The sequence below is a fragment of the Pithys albifrons genome, chromosome 31 (genome assembly GCF_047495875.1).
Source record: "Pithys albifrons albifrons isolate INPA30051 chromosome 31, PitAlb_v1, whole genome shotgun sequence".
NCBI classification, from domain to species: Eukaryota; Metazoa; Chordata; class Aves; order Passeriformes; family Thamnophilidae; genus Pithys; species Pithys albifrons.
Genome location: NC_092488.1, coordinates 2151112 through 2173966, shown reverse-complemented (window position 1 = coordinate 2173966; position 22855 = coordinate 2151112).

The following is a 22855-nucleotide window of genomic DNA, read 5'->3' as shown; positions in this document are numbered from 1 at the left end:
GTTGCACTTTGCGAGATGAGCTTCCCCTAAGGAACAAAGTTGTTTTTCACCGAGAAAGAAAGATCCTGTCCTGGATTCTCAGATGCATATTATTCACTTACCGAAGCCATAAGAAATGTGTGTCCTTTTGCTTTCTGTCTTGAAAGAATCAGCTGTTTCTCTTGTTAGCAACGAAAAGTTGCACTTTGCGAGTTGAGCTTCCCCTAAGGTACAAAGTTGTTTTTCACCGAGAAAGAAAGATCCAGGCCTCGATTCTCAGATGCATATTATTCACTTACCGAAGCCATAAGAAATGTGTGTCCTTTTGCTTTCTGTCTTGCAAGAATCAGCTGTTTCTCTTGTTAGCAACGAAAAGTTGCACTTTGCCAGTTGAGCTTCCCCTAAGGTACAAAGTTGTTTTTCACCGAGAAAGAAAGATCCATTCCTGGATTCTCAGATGCATATTATTCACTTACCGAAGCCATAAGAAATGTGTGTCTTGATGCCTTCTGTCTGACAGGAATCGACTTTTTCACGTGTTAGCAAAGCAAAGTTGCACTTTGCTCGTTGAGATTCACCTATGAAACAACTGTGCTTTGCATCCAGAAAGAGGGCTCCAGTCCTGGATTCTCTGATGCATGTGATTCACTAGCCAGAGCCATAAGAATACTGTGTCCTGATGCCTTCTGTCTGACAGGAATCGACCGTTTCACTTGTTAGCAAAGCAAAGTTGCACTTTGCTCGTTGAGCTTGCCCTAAGGAACAACAGTACTTTGCACCGTGAATGCAAGCTTCGGTCCTCGAGTTTTAGATGTATATGATTTACTTTCCAAAACCATAAGAAATATGTGCCCTGATGTCTCCTGTCTGTCAGAAATCTAGAGTTTCATGTGTTAGAAGAGCAAACGTGCACTTTGTGATCGGAGCTTCCCGGAAGTAACAACTGTGTTTTCACAAAGAAAGAAAGCTCCAGACATGCATTCTCCAATGCATATGATTCACTTATCAAAGCCATAAGAAATGTATGTCCTTTTGCTTTCTGTCTTGAAAGAATCAGCCGTTTCTCTTGTTAGCAAAGCAAAGTTGCACTTTGCTCGTTGAGCTTCGCCTTATGAACAACAGTGCTTTGCACCGTGAAAGCAAGCTCCAGCTCTGGAGTTTTAGATGTATATGATTTACTTTCCAAAACCATAAGAAATACGTGCCCTGATGTCTCCTGTCTGTCAGAAATCAAGAGTTTCACGTGTTAGAAGAGCAAAGGTGCACTTTGCGATAGAAGCTTCCCGTACGTAACAACTGTGTTTTCACCAAGAAAGAAAGCTCCAGACCTGCATTCTCGAATGCATATGATTCACTTATCAAAGCCATAAGAAATGTGTGTCCTTTTCCTTTCTGTCTTGCAAGAATCAGATGTTTCTCTTGTTAGCAACGAAAAGTTGCATTTGCGAGATGAGCTTCCCATAAGGAACAAAGTTGTTTTTCACCGAGACAGAAAGATCCAGGCCGGGATTCTCAGATGCATATTATTCACTTACCAAAGCCATAAGAAATGTGTGTCCTTATGCCTTCTGTCTTGCAAGAATCAGCTGTTTCTCTTGTTAGCAACGAAAAGTTGCACTTTGCGAGATGAGCTTCCCCTAAGGAACAAGGTTGTTTTTCACCGAGAAAGAAAGATCCATTCCTGGATTCTCAGATGCATATTATTCACTTACCGAAGCCATAAGAAATGTATGTCCTTTTGCTTTCTGTCTTGCAAGAATCAGCTGTTTCTCTTGTTAGCAACGAAAAGTTGCACTTTGCGAGTTGAGCTTCCCCTAAGGAACAAAGCTGTTTTTCACCGAGACAGAAAAATCCAGGCCAGGATTCTCAGATGCATATTATTCACTTACCGAAGCCATAACAAATGTATGTCCTTTTGCTTTCTGTCTTGAAAGAATCAGCCGTTTCTCTTGTTAGCAAAGCAAAGTTGCACTTTGCTCGTTGAGCTTCGCCTAATGAACAACAGTGCTTTGCACCGTGAAAGCAAGCTCCAGCCCTGGAGTTTTAGATGTATATGATTTACTTTCCAAAACCATAAGAAATACGTGCCCTGATGTGTCCTGTCTGTCAGAAATCAAGAGTTTCACGTGTTAGAAGAGCAAAGGTGCACTTTGCGATCGGAGCTTCCCGTACGTAACAACTGTGTTTTCACCAAGAAAGAAAGCTCCAGACCTGCATTCTCGAATGCATATGATTCACTTATCAAAGCCATAAGAAATGTGTGTCATTTTGCTTTCTGTCTTGCAAGAATCAGATGTTTCTCTTGTTAGCAACGAAAAGTTGCATTTGCGAGATGAGCTTCCCATAAGGAACAAAGTTGTTTTTCACCGAGGCAGAAAGATCCAGGCCGGGATTCTCAGATGCATATTATTCACTTACTAAAGCCATAAGAAATGTGTGTCCTTATGCCTTCTGTCTTGCAAGAATCAGCTGTTTCTCTTGTTAGCAACGAAAAGTTGCACTTTGCGAGATGAGCTTCCCCTAAGGAACAAGGTTGTTTTTCACCGAGAAAGAAAGATCCATTCCTGGATTCTCAGATGCATATTATTCACTTACCGAAGCCATAAGAAATGTATGTCCTTTTGCTTTCTGTCTTGAAAGAATCAGCCGTTTCTCTTGTTAGCAAAGCAAAGTTGCACTTTGCTCGTTGAGCTTCGCCTAATGAACAACAGTGCTTTGCACCGTGAAAGCAAGCTCCAGCTCTGGAGTTTTAGATGTATATGATTTACTTTCCAAAACCATAAGAAATACGTGCCCTGATGTGTCCTGTCTGTCAGAAATCAAGAGTTTCACGTGTTAGAAGAGCAAAGGTGCACTTTGCGATCGGAGCTTCCCGTACGTAACAATTGTGTTTTCACCAAGAAAGAAAGCTCCAGACCTGCATTCTCGAATGCATATGATTCACTTATCAAAGCCATAAGAAATGTGTGTCCTTTTCCTTTCTGTCTTGCAAGAATCAGATGTTTCTCTTGTTAGCAACGAAAAGTTGCATTTGCGAGATGAGTTTCCCCTAAGGAACAAAGTAGTTTTTCACCGAGGCAGAAAGATCCAGGCCGGGATTCTCAGATGCATATTATTCACTTACCAAAGCCATAAGAAATGTGTGTCCTTATGCCTTCTGTCTTGCAAGAATCAGCTGTTTCTCTTGTTAGCAACGAAAAGTTGCACTTTGCGAGATGAGCTTCCCCTAAGGAACAAGGTTGTTTTTCACCGAGAAAGAAAGATCCTGTCCTGGATTCTCAGATGCATATTATTCACTTACCGAAGCCATAAGAAATGTGTGTCCTTTTGCTTTCTGTCTTGAAAGAATCAGCTGTTTCTCTTGTTAGCAACGAAAAGTTGCACTTTGCGAGTTGAGCTTCCCCTAAGGTACAAAGTTGTTTTTCACCGAGAAAGAAAGATCCAGGCCTCGATTCTCAGATGCATATTATTCACTTACCGAAGCCATAAGAAATGTGTGTCCTTTTGCTTTCTGTCTTGCAAGAATCAGCTGTTTCTCTTGTTAGCAACGAAAAGTTGCACTTTGCCAGTTGAGCTTCCCCTAAGGTACAAAGTTGTTTTTCACCGAGAAAGAAAGATCCATTCCTGGATTCTCAGATGCATATTATTCACTTACCGAAGCCATAAGAAATGTGTGTCTTGATGCCTTCTGTCTGACAGGAATCGACTTTTTCACGTGTTAGCAAAGCAAAGTTGCACTTTGCTCGTTGAGATTCACCTATGAAACAACTGTGCTTTGCATCCAGAAAGAGGGCTCCAGTCCTGGATTCTCTGATGCATGTGATTCACTAGCCAGAGCCATAAGAATACTGTGTCCTGATGCCTTCTGTCTGACAGGAATCGACCGTTTCACTTGTTAGCAAAGCAAAGTTGCACTTTGCTCGTTGAGCTTGCCCTAAGGAACAACAGTACTTTGCACCGTGAATGCAAGCTTCGGTCCTCGAGTTTTAGATGTATATGATTTACTTTCCAAAACCATAAGAAATATGTGCCCTGATGTCTCCTGTCTGTCAGAAATCTAGAGTTTCATGTGTTAGAAGAGCAAACGTGCACTTTGTGATCGGAGCTTCCCGGAAGTAACAACTGTGTTTTCACAAAGAAAGAAAGCTCCAGACATGCATTCTCCAATGCATATGATTCACTTATCAAAGCCATAAGAAATGTATGTCCTTTTGCTTTCTGTCTTGAAAGAATCAGCCGTTTCTCTTGTTAGCAAAGCAAAGTTGCACTTTGCTCGTTGAGCTTCGCCTTATGAACAACAGTGCTTTGCACCGTGAAAGCAAGCTCCAGCTCTGGAGTTTTAGATGTATATGATTTACTTTCCAAAACCATAAGAAATACGTGCCCTGATGTCTCCTGTCTGTCAGAAATCAAGAGTTTCACGTGTTAGAAGAGCAAAGGTGCACTTTGCGATAGAAGCTTCCCGTACGTAACAACTGTGTTTTCACCAAGAAAGAAACCTCCAGACCTGCATTCTCGAATGCATATGATTCACTTATCAAAGCCATAAGAAATGTGTGTCCTTTTCCTTTCTGTCTTGCAAGAATCAGATGTTTCTCTTGTTAGCAACGAAAAGTTGCATTTGCGAGATGAGCTTCCCATAAGGAACAAAGTTGTTTTTCACCGAGACAGAAAGATCCAGGCCGGGATTCTCAGATGCATATTATTCACTTACCAAAGCCATAAGAAATGTGTGTCCTTATGCCTTCTGTCTTGCAAGAATCAGCTGTTTCTCTTGTTAGCAACGAAAAGTTGCACTTTGCGAGATGAGCTTCCCCTAAGGAACAAGGTTGTTTTTCACCGAGAAAGAAAGATCCATTCCTGGATTCTCAGATGCATATTATTCACTTACCGAAGCCATAAGAAATGTATGTCCTTTTGCTTTCTGTCTTGCAAGAATCAGCTGTTTCTCTTGTTAGCAACGAAAAGTTGCACTTTGCGAGTTGAGCTTCCCCTAAGGAACAAAGCTGTTTTTCACCGAGACAGAAAAATCCAGGCCAGGATTCTCAGATGCATATTATTCACTTACCGAAGCCATAACAAATGTATGTCCTTTTGCTTTCTGTCTTGAAAGAATCAGCCGTTTCTCTTGTTAGCAAAGCAAAGTTGCACTTTGCTCGTTGAGCTTCGCCTAATGAACAACAGTGCTTTGCACCGTGAAAGCAAGCTCCAGCCCTGGAGTTTTAGATGTATATGATTTACTTTCCAAAACCATAAGAAATACGTGCCCTGATGTGTCCTGTCTGTCAGAAATCAAGAGTTTCACGTGTTAGAAGAGCAAAGGTGCACTTTGCGATCGGAGCTTCCCGTACGTAACAACTGTGTTTTCACCAAGAAAGAAAGCTCCAGACCTGCATTCTCGAATGCATATGATTCACTTATCAAAGCCATAAGAAATGTGTGTCCTTTTCCTTTCTGTCTTGCAAGAATCAGATGTTTCTCTTGTTAGCAACGAAAAGTTGCATTTGCGAGATGAGCTTCCCATAAGGAACAAAGTTGTTTTTCACCGAGGCAGAAAGATCCAGGCCGGGATTCTCAGATGCATATTATTCACTTACCAAAGCCATAAGAAATGTGTGTCCTTATGCCTTCTGTCTTGCAAGAATCAGCTGTTTCTCTTGTTAGCAACGAAAAGTTGCACTTTGCGAGATGAGCTTCCCCTAAGGAACAAGGTTGTTTTTCACCGAGAAAGAAAGATCCTGTCCTGGATTCTCAGATGCATATTATTCACTTACCGAAGCCATAAGAAATGTGTGTCCTTTTGCTTTCTGTCTTGAAAGAATCAGCTGTTTCTCTTGTTAGCAACGAAAAGTTGCACTTTGCGAGTTGAGCTTCCCCTAAGGTACAAAGTTGTTTTTCACCGAGAAAGAAAGATCCAGGCCTCGATTCTCAGATGCATATTATTCACTTACCGAAGCCATAAGAAATGTGTGTCCTTTTGCTTTCTGTCTTGCAAGAATCAGCTGTTTCTCTTGTTAGCAACGAAAAGTTGCACTTTGCCAGTTGAGCTTCCCCTAAGGTACAAAGTTGTTTTTCACCGAGAAAGAAAGATCCATTCCTGGATTCTCAGATGCATATTATTCACTTACCGAAGCCATAAGAAATGTGTGTCTTGATGCCTTCTGTCTGACAGGAATCGACTTTTTCACGTGTTAGCAAAGCAAAGTTGCACTTTGCTCGTTGAGATTCACCTATGAAACAACTGTGCTTTGCATCCAGAAAGAGGGCTCCAGTCCTGGATGCTCTGATGCATGTGATTCACTAGCCAGAGCCATAAGAATACTGTGTCCTGATGCCTTCTGTCTGACAGGAATCGACCGTTTCACTTGTTAGCAAAGCAAAGTTGCACTTTGCTCGTTGAGCTTGCCCTAAGGAACAACAGTACTTTGCACCGTGAATGCAAGCTTCGGTCCTCGAGTTTTAGATGTATATGATTTACTTTCCAAAACCATAAGAAATATGTGCCCTGATGTCTCCTGTCTGTCAGAAATCAAGAGTTTCACGTGTTAGAAGAGCAAACGTGCACTTTGTGATCGGAGCTTCCCGGAAGTAACAACTGTGTTTTCACAAAGAAAGAAAGCTCCAGACATGCATTCTCCAATGCATATGATTCACTTATCAAAGCCATAAGAAATGTATGTCCTTTTGCTTTCTGTCTTGAAAGAATTAGCCGTTTCTCTTGTTAGCAAAGCAAAGTTGCACTTTGCTCGTTGAGCTTCGCCTAATGAACAACAGTGCTTTGCACCGTGAAAGCAAGCTCCAGCTCTGGAGTTTTAGATGTATATGATTTACTTTCCAAAACCATAAGAAATACGTGCCCTGATGTCTCCTGTCTGTCAGAAATCAAGAGTTTCACGTGTTAGAAGAGCAAAGGTGCACTTTGCGATAGAAGCTTCCCGTACGTAACAACTGTGTTTTCACCAAGAAAGAAAGCTCCAGACCTGCATTCTCGAATGCATATGATTCACTTATCAAAGCCATAAGAAATGTGTGTCCTTTTCCTTTCTGTCTTGCAAGAATCAGATGTTTCTCTTGTTAGCAACGAAAAGTTGCATTTGCGAGATGAGCTTCCCATAAGGAACAAAGTTGTTTTTCACCGAGGCAGAAAGATCCAGGCCGGGATTCTCAGATGCATATTATTCACTTACCGAAGCCATAAGAAATGTATGTCCTTTTGCTTTCTGTCTTGAAAGAATCAGCCGTTTCTCTTGTTAGCAAAGCAAAGTTGCACTTTGCTCTTTGAGCTTCGCCTAATGAACAACAGTGCTTTGCACCGTGAAAGCAAGCTCCAGCCCTGGAGTTTTAGATGTATATGATTTACTTTCCAAAACCATAAGAAATACGTGCCCTGATGTGTCCTGTCTGTCAGAAATCAAGAGTTTCACGTGTTAGAAGAGCAAAGGTGCACTTTGCGATCGGAGCTTCCCGTACGTAACAACTGTGTTTTCAGCAAGAAAGAAAGCTCTAGACCTGCATTCTCGAATGCATATGATTCACTTATCAAAGCCATAAGAAATGTGTGTCCTTTTCCTTTCTGTCTTGCAAGAATCAGATGTTTCTCTTGTTAGCAACGAAAAGTTGCATTTGCGAGATGAGCTTCCCCTAAGGAACAAAGTAGTTTTTCACCGAGGCAGAAAGATCCAGGCCGGGATTCTCAGATGCATATTATTCACTTACCGAAGCCATAAGAAATGTGTGTCCTTTTGCTTTCTGTCTTGCAAGAATCAGCTGTTTCTCTTGTTAGCAACGAAAAGTTGCACTTTGCCAGTTGAGCTTCCCCTAAGGTACAAAGTTGTTTTTCACCGAGAAAGAAAGATCCAGGCCTCGATTCTCAGATGCATATTATTCACTTACCGAAGCCATAAGAAATGTGTGTCCTTTTGCTTTCTGTCTTGCAAGAATCAGCTGTTTCTCTTGTTAGCAACGAAAAGTTGCACTTTGCGAGTTGAGCTTCCCCTAAGGTACAAAGTTGTTTTTCACCGAGAAAGAAAGATCCATTCCTGGATTCTCAGATGCATATTATTCACTTATCGAAGCCATAAGAAATGTGTGTCTTGATGCCTTCTGTCTGACAGGAATCGACTTTTTCACGTGTTAGCAAAGCAAAGTTGCACTTTGCTCGTTGAACTTCCCCTAAGGAACAAGAGTGCTTTGCATCCAGAAAGAGAGCTCCAGTCCTGGATTCTCTGATGCATGTGATTCACTAGCCAGAGCCATAAGAATACTGTGTCCTGATGCCTTCTGTCTGACAGGAATCGACCGTTTCACTTGTTAGCAAAGCAAAGTTGCACTTTGCTCGTTGAGCTTGCCCTAAGGAACAACAGTACTTTGCACCGTGAATGCAAGCTTCAGTCCTCGAGTTTTAGATGTATATGATTTACTTTCCAAAACCATAAGAAATATGTGCCCTGATGTCTCCTGTCTGTCAGAAATCAAGAGTTTCATGTGTTAGAAGAGCAAACGTGCACTTTGTGATCGGAGCTTCCCGGAAGTAACAACTGTGTTTTCACAAAGAAAGAAAGCTCCAGACATGCATTCTCCAATGCATATGATTCACTTATCAAAGCCATAAGAAATGTGTGTCCTTTTCCTTTCTGTCTTGCAAGAATCAGATGTTTCTCTGTTAGCAACGAAAAGTTGCACTTTGCGAGTTGAGCTTCCCCTAAGGAACAAAGTTGTTTTTCACCGAGACAGAAAGATCCAGGCCAGGATTCTCAGATGCATATTATTCACTTAAAAAAGCCATAAGAAATGTGTGTCCTTTTGCTTTCTATCTTGCAAGAATCAGTTGTTTCTCTTGTTAGCAACGAAAAGTTGCACTTTGCGAGATGAGCTTCCCCTGAGGAAAAACGTTGTTTTTCACCGAGAAAGAAAGATCCAGTCCTGGATTCTCAGATGCAGGTGAGAATCTGTCTAAAGCCATAAGAAATATGTGTCCTGATACATTCTTTCTGGCAGGAATCGACGGTTTCACTTGTTAGCCGAAAAATGCTACTCTTTGAGAGCTGTACTTCCCTTAGGAACAAGAGTGCTTTGCATCCAGAAAGAGAGCTCCAGTCCTGGAGACTCTGATGCATGTGATTCACTAGCCAGAGCCATAAGAATACTGTGTCCTGATGCCTTCTGTCTGACAGGAATCGACCGTTTCACTTGTTAGCAAAGCAAAGTTGCACTTTGCTCGTTGAGCTTCGCCTAATGAACAACAGTGCTTTGCACCGTGAAAGCAAGCTCCAGCTCTGGAGTTTTAGATGTATATGATTTACTTTCCAAAACCATAAGAAATACGTGCCCTGATGTCTCCTGTCTGTCAGAAATCAAGAGTTTCACGTGTTAGAAGAGCAAAGGTGCACTTTGCGATAGGAGCTTCCCGTACGTAACAACTGTGTTTTCACCAAGAAAGAAAGCTCCAGACCTGCATTCTCGAATGCATATGATTCACTTATCAAAGCCATAAGAAATGTGTGTCCTTTTGCTTTCTGTCTTGCAAGAATCAGCTCTTTCTCTTGTTAGCAACGAAAAGTTGCATTTGCGAGATTAACTTCCCCTAAGGAACAAAGTTGTTTTTCACCGAGGCAGAAAGATCCAGGCCGGGATTCTCAGATGCATATTATTCACTTACCGAAGCCATAAGAAATGAGTGTCCTGATGCCTTCTGTCTGACAGGAATCGACTTTTTCACGTGTTAGCAAAGCAAAGTTGCACTTTGCTCGTTGACATTCACCTAAGGAACACCTGTGCTTTGCATCCAGAAAGAGGGCTCCAGTACTGCATTCCCTGATGCATGTGATTCACTAACTAGAGCCATAAGAATACTGTGCCCTGATGCCTTCTCTCTGACAGGAATCGACTGTTTCTCTTGTTAGCAAAGCAAAGTTGCACTTTGCTCGTTGAACTTCCCCTAAGGAACAACAGTGCTTTGCATCCAGAAAGAGAGCTCCAGTCCTGGATTCTCTGATGCATGTGATTCACTAGCCAGAGCCATAAGAATACTGTGTCCTGATGCCTTCTGTCTGACAGGAATCGACCGTTTCACTTGTTAGCACAGCAAAGTTGCACTTTGCTCTTTGAGCTTCGCCTAATGAACAACAGTGCTTTGCACCGTGAAAGCAAGCTCCAGCTCTGGAGTTTTAGATGTATATGATTTACTTTCCAAAACCATAAGAAATACGTGCCCTGATGTCTCCTGTCTGTCAGAAATCAAGAGTTTCACGTGTTAGAAGAGCTAAGGTGCACTTTGCGATAGGAGTTTCCCATATGTAACAACTGTGTTTTCACCAAGAAAGAAAGCTCCAGACCTGCATTTTTGAATGCATATGATTCACTTATCAAAGACATAAGAAATGTGTGTCCTTTTGCTTTCTGTCTTGCAAGAATCAGATGTTTCTCTTGTTAGCAACGAAAAGTTGCACTTTGCGAGATGAGCTTCCCCTAAGGAACAAGGTTGTTTTTCACCGAGACAGAAAGATCCAGGCCAGGATTCTCAGATGCATATTATTCACTTACCAAAGCCATAAGAAATGTGTGTCCTTATGCCTTCTGTCTTGCAAGAATCAGCTGTTTCTCTTGTTAGCAACGAAAAATTGCACTTTGCGAGTTGAGCTTCCCCTAATGAACAAAAGTTGTTTTTCACCGAGAAAGAAAGATCCAGGCCTCGATTCTCAGATGCATATTATTCACTTACCGAAGCCATAAGAAATGTGTGTCCTGATGCCTTCTGTCTGACAGGAATCGACTTTTTCACGTGTTAGCAAAGCAAAGATGCACTTTGCTCGTTGAGATTCACCTACGGAACAACTGTGCTTTGCATCCAGACAGAGGGCTCCAGTCCTGGATTCTCTGATGCATGTGATTCACTAGCCAGAGCCATAAGAATACTGTGTCCTGATGCCTTCTGTCTGACAGGAATCGACCGTTTCACTTGTTAGCAAAGCAAAGTTGCACTTTCCTCGTTGAGCTTCCCCTAATGAACAACAGTGCTTTGCACCGTGAAAGCAAGCTCCAGCTCTGGAGTTTTAGATGTATATGACTTACTTTCCAAAACCATAAGAAATACGTGCCCTGATGTGTCCTGTCTGTCAGAAATCAAGAGTTTCACGTGTTAGAAGAGCAAAGGTGCACTTTGCGATAGGAGCTTCCCGTACGTAACAACTGTGTTTTCACCAAGAAAGAAAGCTCCAAACCTGCATTCTCGAATGCATATGATTCACTTATCAAAGCCATAAGAAATGTGTGTCCTTATGCCTTCTGTCTTGCAAGAATCAGCTCTTTCTCTTGTTAGCAACGAAAAGTTGCACTTTGCGAGATGAGCTTCCCCTAAGGAACAAAGTTGTTCTTCACCGAGGCAGAAAGATCCAGGCCAGGATTCTCAGATGCATATTATTCACTTACCGAAGCCATAAGAAATGTGTGTCCTTATGCTTTCTGTCTTGCAAGAATCAGCTGTTTCTCTTGTTAGCAACGAAAAGTTGCACTTTGCGAGATGAGTTTCCCCTAAGGAACAAAGTTGTTTTTCAACGAGACAGAAAGATCCAGGCCTCGATTCTCAGATGCATATTATTCACTTACCGAAGCCATAAGAAATGTGTGTCCTTATGCTTTCTGTCTTGCAAGAATCAGCTGTTTCTCTTGTTAGCAACGAAAAGTTGCACTTTGCGAGATGAGTTTCCCCTAAGGAACAAAGTTGTTTTTCAACGAGACAGAAAGATCCAGGCCTCGATTCTCAGATGCATATTATTCACTTACCGAAGCCATAAGAAATGTGTGTCCTTTTGCTTTCTGTCTTGAAAGAATCAGCTGTTTCTCTTGTTAGCAACGAAAAATTGCACTTTGCGAGTTGAGCTTCCCCTAAAGTACAAAGTTGTTTTTCACCGAGAAAGAAAGATCCAGGCCTCGATTCTCAGATGCATATTATTCACTTACCGAAGCCATAAGAAATGTGTGTCCTGATGCCTTCTGTCTGACAGGAATCGACTTTTTCACGTGTTAGCAAAGCAAAGATGCACTTTGCTCGTTGAGATTCACCTATGGAACAACTGTGCTTTGCATCCAGAAAGAGGGCTCCAGTCCTGGATGCTCTGATGCATGTGATTCACTAGCCAGAGCCATAAGAATACTGTGTCCTGATGCCTTCTGTCTGACAGGAATCGACCGTTTCACTTGTTAGCAAAGCAAAGTTGCACTTTGCTCGTTGAGCTTCGCCTAATGAACAACAGTGCTTTGCACCGTGAAAGCAAGCTGCAGCCTTGGAGTTTTAGATGTATATGATTTACTTTCCAAAACCATAAGAAATATGTGCCCTGATATCTCCTGTCTGTCAGAAATCAAGAGTTTCACGTGTTAGAAGAGCAAAGGTGCACTTTGCGATAGGAGCTTCCCGTACGTAACAACTGTGTTTTCACCAAGAAAGAAAGCTCCAGACCTGCATTCTCGAATGCATATGATTCACTTATCAAAGCCATAAGAAATGTGTGTCCTTATGCCTTCTGTCTGGCAGGAATCAACTCTTACAGTTGTTAACAGAGCATGTGACTATTAGCTGCACTTTGCGAGATGAACTTCCTAAAAGGAGCACCTGTGTTTTCCCAGAGTAAGAATGCTCAAGGCCTCGATTCTCAGATGCATAGGATTCACTTTCCAAAACCAGAAGAAATGTGTTTCTTTATATGTTCTGTCTTGCAGGAACAACATGTTTCTCTTGTTAAAGGACCATGGGAGTTCTATTTGCACTTTGCGAAATGAACTTGCTTCGAGGGGTACTTGTGCTTTTCCCAAATAAGAAAGTTCCAGGCATGGATTATCTGATGCATATAATTCTCTTTCGAAATCCATAAAAAATATGTATCTTGCAGCCTTCTGTCTGGCACGAATCCACCGTGTCACACTTTAGCAGATCACGGGAGAGTTAGTTGCACTTTGCGAGATGAGCTCCTCTAAAGAACCACTGTGCTTTTCACGGAGAAAGAAAGATTCAGGCCTGGATTCTCAGATGCATATGATTCACTTATCAAAGCCATAAGCCATGTGTGTCCTTATGCCTTCTGTCTTGTAAGAATCAGCTGTTTCTCTTGTTAGCAACGAAAAGTTGCACTGAAAATTGCACATTGAAAAGTTTGCGAGATGAGCTTCCCCTAAGGAAAAAGTTGTTTTTCACCGAGAAAGAAAGATCCAGTCCTGGATTCTCAGATACATATGAGAATCTGTCTAAAGCCATAAGAAATATGTGTCCTGATGCCTTCTGTCTGACAGGACAGAAAGCGATTGTTCTTTTTTTAGGGGTAATGGGGCCCATCATTGGCACCTGAGAGCCCAAGGCTGCCACCTTTTCCCTGGGTGCAAAGCTCGACGGTGCATACCCTGTGCGGGTCCGGGAAAGGGCCGTTTTTCGACCAGAATTCCAGACGGAAGTCGATTCCTCTCTGGGAAAAAGGGTCAGCACAGAAAGTCATTGTGCCTTTTGTAGGCGTAATGGGGCACCATCATTGGCACCTGAGAGCCCAAGGCTGCCACCTTTTGCCTGGGCGCAAATGTCGACGGCGCGTGCCACTTGCAAGTCCGGGAATGTGCTGTTTCTCATCCCAGAATTCCAGGCCAGCGAAGATTTCTCCCAGGGAAAAGGTGCCAGGACAGAAAGCGATTGTGCCTTTTCTAGGGTTAATGGGGCCCCAAAATTGGCAGCTGAGAGCCCAGGGCTGCCACCTTTTCCCTGGGCGCAAAGCTCGACGGTGCGTGCCACATGCGGGTAAGGGAAAGAGCCGTTTTCAGCCCAGAATTCCAGACGAAAGTCAATTCCTCCCTGGGAAAAGATGTCAGGACAGAAAGCCATTGTGCCTTTTCTAGGGTTAATGGGGCCCCATCTTTGGCACCTGAAAGCCCAAGGCTGCCACCTTTTGCCTGGGCGCAAAGCTCGACCGTGCGTTCCACTTGCGGGTCCGGGGAAGTGCCGTTTTTCAGCCCAGAATTCCAGACGGACGAAAATTCCTCCCAGGGAAAAGGTGCCAGGACAGAAGGCGATTGATATTTATCTAGTCTTAACGGGGACCCATCATTGGCATCTGAGAGCCCAAGGCTGCCACCTTTTCCCTGGGCGCAAAGCTAGATGGTGCCTGCCACGTGCAGGTCAGAGAAAGTGCTTTGTTCAGCCCAGGATTCCAGACGGATGACGACTCCTCCCAGGGAAAAGGCTCCCAGGACAGAAAGCGATTGTTCCATTTCTAGTGTTAATGGGGGCCCGTCATTGTCACCTGAGAGCCAGAGGTTGCCTCCTTTTCCCTGGGCGCAAAGCTCGATAGTGCGTGCCACGTGCTGGTCCCAGAAATTGCCGTTTCTCATTCCAGAAACCAGACCGATGAAGATTCCTCCCAGGGAAAAGGTGCCAGGACAGGAATCGATTTCTCCTTTTCTAGGCTTAATGGGACCCCATCATTGGCATCTGAGAGCCCAAGGCTGCCACCTTTTCCCTTGGAGTAAATGTAGACGGCGCGTGCCACTTGTGTGTTCAGGGAAGCGCCATTTTTCAGCCCAGAATTCAAGACGGACGAAGATACCTCCCAGGGAAAAGGTGCCAGGTCAGAAATCGAATTGTCCTTTTCTAGGGTCAATGGTGCCCCATCATTGGCACCTCAGAGTTCAAGGCTTCCACCTTTTCCGTGGGCGCAAACATCAACGGCGTGTACCACTTTCTTGTCCGGGAAAGTGCCATTTTTCAGCCCTGAATTCCAGACGGATGAAGACTCCTCACAGGGAAAAGGTGTCAGGATAGAAAGCGATTGTTCCATTTCTAGGGTTAATCGGGCCCCATCATTGGCACCTGAGAGCCCAAGGTTGCCTCCTATGCCCTGGGTGCAGAGCTCGACCATGCGTGCTATGTGAGGGTCCGGGAAATTGCCGTTTCTCATTCCAGAATTCCAGACCGATGAAGATTCCTCCCTGGGAAAAGGTGCCAGGACAGGAATCGATTTCTCCTTTTCTAGGAGTAATGGGGACCCATCATTGGCACCTGAGAGCCGAAGGCTGCAACCTTTTCCCTGAGCGCAAAGCTCGACGGTGCGTGCCACTTGCGGGTCCAGGAATGTGCTGTTTCTCATCCCAGAATTCGGGGCCGATGAAGATTTCTCCCAGGCAAAAGGTGCCAGGACAGAAAGCAATTGTGCCTTTTCTAGGGTTAATGGGGCCCCAAAATTGACACCTGAGAGCCCAAGGCTGCCACCTTTTCCCTGGGCGCAAAGCTTGACGGAGCGTTCCATGTGCGGGTCCGGGAAAGTGCCATTTTTCAGCCCAGAATTCCAGACCTATGAAGATTCCTCAGAGGGAAAAGGTACCAGGAGACAAAGTCATTGTGTATTTTGTAATGCTAATTGGGCCCCATCATTGGCACCTGAGAGCCCAAGGCTGCCACCTTTTCCCTGGGTGCAAAGCTCGACGGTGCATACCCTGTGCGGGTCCGGGAAAGGGCCGTTTTTCAGTGCAGAATTCCAGACAGAAGTCGATTCCTCTCTGGGAAAAGGTGTCAGGACAGAAAGCAAGTGTTATTTTTCTAGTGTTAACGAGGCCCCATCATTGGCACTTGAGAGCCCAAGGCTGCCACCTTTTGTCTGGGCGCAAATGTCGATGGCGCGTGCCACTTGCGGGTCCGGGGAAGTGCCATTTTTCAGCCCAGAATTCCAGACGGACGAAGATACCTCTCAGGGAAAAGGTGCCAGGTCAGAAATCGATTGTTATTTATCTAGTGCTAACGGGGCCCCATCATTGGCACTTGAGAGCCCTAGGCTGCCACCTTTCGCCTGGGCGTAAAGCACGACAGTGCGTGCCACGTGCTGGTCCCAGAAAGTGCCATTTTAGAGCCCAGAATTCCAGACCAATGAAGACTCCTCCCAGGGAAAAGGTGCCAGGACAGAAAGCCATTGTGCTTTTTGTAAAGGTAATGGGGCCCCATCATTGGCACCTGAGAGCCCAAGACTGCCACCTTTTCCCTGGACGCAAAGCTCGATGGTGCGTTCCACTTGCGGGTGCAGGAAAGTGCCGATTCTCAGACCAGAATTCCAAACCGATGAAGATTCCTCCCTGGGAAAAGGTGCCAGGACAGAAAGTCATTGTGGCTTTTGTAGGGGTAATGGGGCACCATCATTGGCACCTGAGAGCCCAAGGCTGCCCCCTTTTCCCTGGGCACAAAGCTCAACGGTGTGTACCTTGTGCGGGTTTGGGGCAGTGCAATTTTTGAACCCCGAACTCGAGACGGACGAAGATTCCTCCCAGGGAAAAGGTGCCAGGACAGAAAGCAAGAGTTATTTTTCTAGTATTAACAAGGCCCCATGATTGGCACCTGAGAGCCCAAGGCTGCAACCTTTTCCCTGGGTGCAAAGCTTGACGGTGCATACCCTGTACGGGTCCGGGAAAGGGCCGTTTCTCAGCCCAGAATTCCAGACGGAAGTCGATTCCTCTCTGGGAAAAGGAGTCAGGACAGAAAGCCATTCTGCCTTTTCTAGGGGTAATGGGGCCCCATCTTTGGCACCTGAGAGCCCAAGGCTGCCACCTTTTCCCTGGGCGCAAATGTCGACGGCGCGTGCCACTTGCAAGTCCGGGAATGTGCTGTTTCTCATCCCAGTATTCCAGGCCAGCAAAAATTTCTCCCTGGGAAAAGGTGCCAGGACAGAAAGCCATTGTGCCTTTTCTAGGGTTAATGGGGCCCCAAAATTGGCAGCTGAGAGCCCAGGGCTGCCACCTTTTGCCTGGGCGCAAAGCTCGATGGTGCGTGCCACATGCGGGTAAGGGAAAGAGCCTTTTTCAGCCCAGAATTCCAGACGGAAGTCAATTCCTCCCTGGGAAAAGGTGTCAGGACAGAAAGCCATTGTGCTTTTTCTAGGGATAATAGGGCCCCATCATTGGCACCTGAGAGCCCAAGGCTGCCACCTTTTCCCTGGGTGCAAAGTTCGACGGTGCGTACCCTGTGCGGTTACGGGGACGTGCCATTTTTCAGCCCTGAATTCCAGACGGATGAAGACTCCACACAGGGAAAAGGCTCCCAGGACAGAAAGCGATTGTTCCATTTCTAGGGTTAATCGGGCCCCATCATTGGCACCTGAGAGCCCAAGGTTGCCACATTTACCCTGGGTGCAAAGCTCGACCATGCGTGCTACGTGAGGGTCCAGGAAATTGCCGTTTCTCATTCCAGAATTCCAGACCGATGAAGATTCCTCCCTGGGAAAAGGTGCCAGGACAGGAATCGATTTCTCCTTTTCTAGGAGTAATGGGGACCCATCATTGGCACCTGAGAGCCCAAGGCTGCAACCTTTTCCCTGAGCACAAAGCTCGACGGTGCGTGCCACTTGCGGGTCCAGGAATGTGCTGTTTCTCATCCCAGAATTCGGGGCCGATGAAGATTTCTCCCAGGCAAAAGGTGCCAGGACAGAAAGCGATTGTGCCTTTTCTAGGGTTAATGGGGCCCCAAAATTGACACCTGAGAGCCCAAGGCTCCCACCTTTTCCCTGGGCGCAAAGCTCGACGGAGCGTTCCACGTGCGGGTCCGGGAAAGTGCCATTTTTCAGCCCAGAATTCCAGACCTATGAAGATTCCTCAGAGGGAAAAGGTACCAGGAGACAAAGCCATTGTGTATTTTGTAATGCTAATTGGGCCCCATCATTGGCACCTGAGAGCCCAAGGCTGCCACCTTTTCCCTGGGTGCAAAGCTTGACGATGCATACCCTGTGCGGGTCCGGGAAAGGGCCGTTTTTCAGCCCAGAATTACAGACGGGAGTCAATTCCTCTCAGGGAAAAGGTGTCAGGACAGAAAGCAAGTGTTATTTTTCTAGTGTTAACGGGGCCTCATCATTGGCACTTGAGATCCCAAGGCTGCCACCTTTTCCCTGGGCGCAAATGTCGACGGCGCGTGCCATTTGCGGGTCCGGGGAAGTGCCATTTTTCAGCCCAGAATTCCAGACGGACGAAGATACCTCTCAGGGAAGAGGTGCCAGGTCAGAAATCGATTGTTATTTATCTAGTGTTAACGGGGCCCCATCATTGGCACTTGAGAGCCCAAGGCTGCCACCTTTTCCCTGGGCGTAAAGCACGACAGTGCGTGCCACGTTCTGGTCCCAGAAAGTGCCATTTTAGAGCCCAGAATTCCAGACCAATGAAGACTCCTCCCAGGGAAAAGGTGCCAGGACAGAAAGCCATTGTGCTTTTTGTAAAGGTAATGGGGCCCCATCATTGGCACCTGAGAGCCCAAGACTGCCACCTTTTCCCTGGATGCAAAGCTCGATGGTGCGTTCCACTTGCGGGTGCAGGAAAGTGCCGATTCTCAGACCAGAATTCCAAACCGATGAAGATTCCTCCCTGGGAAAAGGTGCCAGGACAGAAAGCCATTGTGCCTTTTGTAGGGGTAATGGGGCACCATCATTGGCACCTGAGAGCCCAAGGCTGCCCCCTTTTCCCTGGGCGCAAAGCTCAACGGTGTGTACCTTGTGCGGGTTTGGGGCAGTGCCATTTTTGAACCCCGAACTCGAGACGGACGAAGATTCCTCCCTGGGAAAAGGTGCCAGGACAGAAAGCAAGTGTTATTTTTCTAGTATTAACGGGGCCCCATGATTGGCACCTGAGAGCCCAAGGCTGCCACCTTTTCCCTGGGTGCAAAGCTCGACGGTGCATACCCTGTACGGGTCCGGGAAAGGGCCGTTTTTCAGCGCAGAATTCCAGACGGAAGTCGATTCCTCTCTGGGAAAAGGTGTCAGGACAGAAAGCCATTGTGCCTTTTCTAGGGGTAATGGTGCCCCATCTTTGGCACCTGAGAGCCCAAGGCTGCCACCTTTTCCCTGGGCGCAAATGTCGACGGCGCGTGCCACTTGCAGTCCAGGAATGTGCCGTTTCTCATCCCAGAATTCCAGGCCAGCGAAGATTTCTCCCTGGGAGAAGGTGCCAGGACAGAAAGCGATTGTGCCTTTTCTAGGCTTAATGGGGCCCCAAAATTGGCAGCTGAGAGCCCAGGGCTGCCACCTTTTCCCTGGGCGCAAAGCTCGACGGTGCGTGCCACATGCGGGTAAGGGAAAGAGCCGTTTTCAGCCCAGAATTCCAGACGGATGAAGACTCCTCACAGGGAAGAGGTTCCCAGGACAGAAAGCGATTGTTCCATTTCTAGGGTTAATCGGGCCCCATCATTGGCACCTGAGAGCCCAAGGTTGCCTCCTATACCCTGGGCGCAAAGCTCGACCATGCGTGCTACGTGAGGGTCCAGGAAATTGCTGTTTCTCATTCCAGAATTCCAGACCGATGAAGATTCCTCCCTGGGAAAAGGTGCCAGGACAGGAATCGATTTCTCCTTTTCTAGGAGTAATGGGGACCCATCATTGGCACCTGAGAGCCCAAGGCTGCAACCTTTTCCCTGAGCGCAAAAAAGCTCGACGGTGCGTGCCACTTGCGGGTCCAGGAATGTGCTGTTTCTCATCCCAGAATTCGGGGCCGATGAAGATTTCTCCCAGGGAAAAGGTGCCAGGACAGAAAGCGATTGTGCCTTTTCTAGGGTTAATGGGGCCCCAAAATTGACACCTGAGAGCCCAAGGCTGCCACCTTTTCCCTGGGCGCAAAGCTTGACGGAGCGTTCCACTTGCGGGTCCGGGAAAGTGCCATTTTTCAGCCCAGAATTCCAGACCTATGAAGATTCCTCAGAGGGAAAAGGTACCAGGAGAAAAAGCCATTGCGTATTTTGTAATGCTAATTGGGCCCCATCATTGGCACCTGAGAGCCCAAGGCTGCCACCTTTTCCCTGGGTGCAAAGCTTGACGATGCATACCCTGTGTGGGTCCGGGAAAGGGCCGTTTTTCAGCCCAGAATTCCAGACGGAAGTCAATTCCTCTCTGGGAAAAGGTGTCAGGACAGAAAGCAAGTGTTATTTTTCTAGTGTTAACGAGGCCCCATCATTGGCACTTGAGAGCCCAAGGCTGCCACCTTTTGTCTGGGCGCAAATGTCGATGGCGCGTGCCACTTGCGGGTCCGGGGAAGTGCCATTTTTCAGCCCAGAATTCCAGACGGACGAAGATACCTCCCAGGGAAAAGGTGCCAGGTCAGAAATCGATTGTTATTTATCTAGTGTTAACGGGGCCCCATTATTGGCACCTGAGAGCCCTAGGCTGCCACCTTTTCCCTGGGCGCAAACATCAACGGCGCGTACCACTTTCTTGTCCGGGAAAGTGCCGTTTTTCAGCCCTGAATTCCAGACGGATGAAGACTCCTCACAGGGAAGAGGCTCCCAGGACAGAAAGCGATTGTTCCATTTCTAGGGTTAATCGGGCCCCATCATTGGCACCTGAGAGCCCAAGGTTGCCTCCTATACCCTGGGCGCAAAGCTCGACTCTGCGTGCTATGTGAGGGTCCAGGAAATTGCTGTTTCTCATTCCAGAATTCCAGACCAATGAAGATTCCTCCCAGGGAAAAGGTGCCAGGACAGAAAGCCATTGTGCCTTTTCTAGGGATAATGGGGCCCCATCATTGGCACCTGAGAGCCCAAGGCTGCCACCTTTTGCCTGGGCACAAAGCTCGACGGTGCGTTCCACTTTCAGGTCTGGGGAAGTGCCGTTTTCAGCCCAGAATTCCAGATGGATGAAAATTCCTCCCAGGGAAAAGGTGCCAGGACAGAAAGCGATTGTTCTTTATCTAGTGTTAACGGGGACCCATAATTGGCACCTGAGAGCCCAAGGCTGCCACCTTTTGCCTGGGCGCAAAGCCCGGCGGTGCATACCACATGCGGTTTTTTCAGCCCAGAATTCCAGACTAACGATGATTCCTCCCAGGGAAATGGCTCCCAGGACAGAAATCGATTGTGCCTTTTCTAGGGTTAATGCAGCCCCATCATTGACACCTGAGAGCCCAAGGCTGCCACCTTTTCTCTGGGCTCACACCCCAAAGGTCCATGTCACATGCGGGTTTTTCAGCCCAGAATTCTAGATGGATGAAGATTTCTCCCAGGGAAAAGGTTTCAGGACAGAAAGCGATTGTTCCTTTTCTAGGGCTAATGGTGCTCCATCACTGACACCTGAGAGCCCAAAGCTGCCACCTTTTCCCTGGCCTCAAAGCTCGACAGTGCAGGCGAGGTGGGGGTCTGGGAAAATGCCGGTTTTCAGCCCAGTATTCCAGACGGCCCAAGATTCCTCCCAGGGAAAATGTGCCAGGACAAAAAGCGTTTGGTCCTTTTCTAGGTTAATGGGGCCCCATCATTGGCACCTGAGAGCCCAAGGTGGCTACCTTTCCCCTGGGCTCAAACCTCGACGGAACGTGGCACGTGCGTCTCTGGGAAAATGCCATTTTTCAGCCCAGAATTCCAGACGGCCCAAGATTCCTCCCAGGGGTAAGGTGCTGGGACAGACAGCGATTGTTCCTTTTCTAAGAGTAGTGGTGCCCCATCATTGGCACCTGAGAGTCCAAGGCTGCCACCTTTTGCCTGGGCTCAAAGCTCGATGGAGCGTACCAAGTGCGGGTTCGGGAAAGTGCAATTTTTCAGCCCAGAATTCCAGACAGACGAAGATTTCTCCCAGGGAAAATGTGCCAAGACAGAAAGCGATTGTTCCTTTCCTAGGGGTAATTGGGCCCCATCACTGGCACCTGAGAGCCCAAGGCTGCCACCTTTTCCCTGGGCTCAAAGTCCGACGGCGTGTGCCACTTGCGGGTTATTCAACCCAGAATTCCAGACGGATGAAGATTCCTCCCTGGGAAAACGTGCCTGGACAGAATGAGATTGTTCTTTTTCTAGTGTTCATGTGAGCCCAGTTTTGACACCTGAGAGCCCAAGGGTGCCACCTTTTCTCTGGGCTCAAAGCACGACGGAGTGTGCCACGTGCGGTTTAGGGAAAGTGCCGTTTATCAGCCCGGAATACCAGGCGGTTTAAGATTCTACCCTGGGATAAAGCGCCAGGGGAGAAAGCGATTGTTCAATTTCTAGGGTTAATGCGGACTCATCATTGACACCTGAGAGCCCAAGACTGCCACCTTTTCCCTGGGCTCAAACCTCGATGGAGCGTGCCACATTCGTGCCAGGGAAAGTGTAGTTTTTCAGCCCAGATTTCCGGACAGACGAAGATTCCACCCTGGGAAAAGGTGCCAAGACAGAAAGTGATTTTTACATTTCCTGGGTTAATGGGGCCCCATCACTGGAACCTGAGAGTCCAAGGCTGCCACCTTTTCTCTGGGCGGAAAGCCTGACGGTGCCTACCACATGCAGTTTTTAAAGCCCAGAATTCCAGAGGGACGATGATTCCTCCCTGGGAAAAGGTGCCAGGACAGAAAGGGATTGTTCCTTTTCTTGGGGTAACGGGGCACCATCATTGGCACCTGAGAGCCCAAGGCTGCCACCTTTTCCCTGGCCTCAAAGCTCGACGGAGTGTGCCAGGTGCGGTTCCGGGAAAGCATAATTTTTCAGCCCAGATTTCCAGACGGATGAAGATTCCTGCCAACTAAAAAGTGCCAGGACAGAAAGTGTTTGTTCCTTTTCTAGGGTTAATGGGGCCCCATCATTGGCACCTGAGAGCCGAAGGCTGCCACGTTTTCCCTGGGCACAAAGCCCGACGGTGCATGCCACATGCGGTTTTTTCAGCCCAGAATTCCAGACTAACGATGATTCCTCCCAGGGAAAAGGTGCCAGGAGAGAAAGCACTTGTTCCTTTTCTAGGGTTAATGCAGCCCCATCTTTGGCAGCTGAGAGCCCAAGGCTGCCACCTTTTCCCTGGGCTCAAACCTCGACGGTGCATGCCATGTGCGGGTCGGGCAAATGCCGTATTTCATCCCAGAATTCAAGATGGATGAAGATTCCTCCCAGGAAAAAGGTGCCAGGGCAGAAAGCCATTGTGCCTTTTCTAGAAAT